The 2,500-nt window shown below is 40.8% G+C and overlaps 1 protein-coding gene across 1 annotated transcript in view; it reads left to right on the top strand.

Annotated features, from left to right (window-relative positions):
- Positions 1-2,298: 2,298 nt before the first annotated feature.
- LOC135223011 (uncharacterized) overlaps positions 2,299-2,500 on the top strand; it is a 43,197-nt gene continuing 42,995 nt past the window's right edge. Inside the window, exon 1 of the mRNA XM_064261520.1 lies at positions 2,299-2,500. This exon is cut by the window's right edge and continues 19 nt beyond it. The gene's annotated coding sequence lies outside the window, so the exon portion shown is untranslated.

Below are 2,500 nucleotides of genomic sequence, written 5' to 3'. Positions count from 1 at the left end.
ATGTATATGTATATATATATATATATATATATATATATATATATATATATATCTATATATATATATATATGTGTGTGTGTGTAAATATATGTATATAAATGTACACACACAATATATATATATATATATAGTATGTCTATATATCAATTCAAGCTACAAATGTCCTTTAATATCTAAATTCACTTTACCTCCCAAATGATATATTTTCATATATGTACCGAAGGGGAATTTTTTAGTTGATAATAATTTTCGTCCCCCCCATGGGATCGAACCACTGTCCAAGTGGACGGGGACGAAATCAGGACAGTCAGTGACGCTATCAAATCTGACTGTCCTGATTTCGTCCCCGTCCACTTGGACAGTGGTTCGATCCCATGGGGGGGACGAAATTATTATCAACTAAAAAATTCCCCTTCGGTACATATATGAAAATATATCATTTGGGAGGTAAAGTGAATTTAGATATTAAAGGACATTTGTAGCTTGAATTGATATATAAATGGATCACGGTTCGATGTGATAATTATTCATAGTATGTCTATGTATGTATACATACACACACAGCAGGGGTCAAGAAAACGGTATGGGGCTGACAAACAAGTAATCCACATAACCATCCTCTCTTTTCTATTTTATTTCTTACTGAGAATGTGTCAAAAAGTTCCTTTACGCTTCCAATGAACGACTTCCAGTGAACATCAAAATCACCTACCTAAAAATCCCCCTATCATCAATTTCAACCCGATTTGCCACAAACCTTCTGAAGAAAGTTCGTAGAGAGGCATAAGCACTGTTTTGAAAAGCTGTGACTATATACTTCCAAGGCTCATCGCCTCAGTGCGTTGAGATGATCAAATGTTGAAGAGGCTTTGCGGGAGGGATGTCGTGTCCAATGGCTGAGAAATGGACTGGGATCCCAGAAAATTGGAGAATGTTTTGCTGACAACAGAAACTTGTAGGAATACCCAGAAAATCACGGAAAAGTGGCAGAGATGAGGACCTGGACCAGATGGAAGATGGAAGCGTAGAAGACGGGAGAGTGGAGAGGAATAACACAATTAAGGGAAAGTGTGTGATTGTGGTCATGAATGTAAGGGATAACAACCAGGCAGTCCAAAATCTTAGTGGAAGCGCCTCAGTGGCGTGATCGGTAGGGTCTTGGCCTATCACCTCGGTGGCCGCGAGTTCGATTCTCTGGCATTCCACTGAGGTGTGAGAGATGCGTATTTCTGGTGATTCACTCTCGACGTGGTTCGGAAGTCACGTAAAGCCGTTGGTCCCGTTGCTGAATAACCACTGGTTCCATGCAACATAAAAACACCATACAAACCAAACCAAACCAAAATCTTGGTGGTCAAAAAAGAAACGTGACGGAAAGGACAAAAATGGCCAGGAATGACAAGGAGATGGTAAAATTGTCCATTTCACCAACCTTCCAAGAGACATTCTGGAAGTGTTACCCACGGTTATGGATGAAAGGGAGATGAATAAGTTTCCAGTACCAGTTGCTTTGAACTGGAGACTTTGATGAGTGTTTGGCCAATGTATAATGAAAGTTGCCATTATCATTTATGTACCTCAAATAAGCCACGTTGAAGCGTTTTCGGTAATCTTGGAAGGTGAAACTTTCCATCTCAGCTGCATCAAATATGATGCACCAGAAATGTCGTGAGTAGTTTTGAATAAACAGATGTCGAGGCTGTCCAATGAACCTTCGCGGAAATATTCAAAAGGCTCATTTTTCTTAAAGTTCATATCTGCACTCGGTACAGGGAGTTCTTGGTAAAATTATCCTCTCAGAAGCGAAAAAAAAAAAACTGCATCAAGATTTTTTGAAATGTCAGAGAAATTGGCAGGAAGTAGAGTAGGAGGTTAGAATCATAAGTTAAAACCAACACCGTACTCGGGTAATTCTTGTCTACTATGGAACCTTCGTCTTGAATCCGCGCCTGTATGTAGTGTATAAATGTGCATCATGTGACATAGATAAGTTTAGAAAAGGAAAACATATACGCTCTTTTCTTCTGAGAAGAAAATAATTTCTCTTCCACAGAACTCATCCGTATCCCCATCAAACATGAGCTCATCCTTATACGAAAGCAATTTAGACAAGAAACGCAAGCAACAAGTATGAAACACGTTTCGTGGCCGTCATGCACAACGGTATGCTTAATGACCAATCCCCTATCGCCTTTGTGGAAGAAGGAGAGCCAATGAGCGAATTCCTTTCCCTTCGTTCGTTCGTCCGGGTCTCGAAGACCAGCAGCATCGTGGGTATTAAAACACGTGGGTGGACCCCGTCTTTTTATCAGTCCCTTTCCCGAGCTTGCGCGTGTCAAGTATATTGGTCTTGCAAAGCTCTTGTTCTCTTCGGCTCTCGCTCTCTCTCTCTCTCTTTGTCACACTCTCCCTCTCCCTCGCTGTTTCTCGGTATCCCTCCCTATCTCCTTTTATCCACTTTTCAACCCCCGACGACGTTCTTCATTTGACGTCCAGCCAT

The sequence above is a fragment of the Macrobrachium nipponense genome, chromosome 20, assembly GCF_015104395.2.
Source record: "Macrobrachium nipponense isolate FS-2020 chromosome 20, ASM1510439v2, whole genome shotgun sequence".
Classification (NCBI taxonomy): domain Eukaryota; kingdom Metazoa; phylum Arthropoda; class Malacostraca; order Decapoda; family Palaemonidae; genus Macrobrachium; species Macrobrachium nipponense.
Note: the sequence above shows the minus strand (reverse complement) of the source record. Positions and strands in the feature narration are given on the sequence as shown.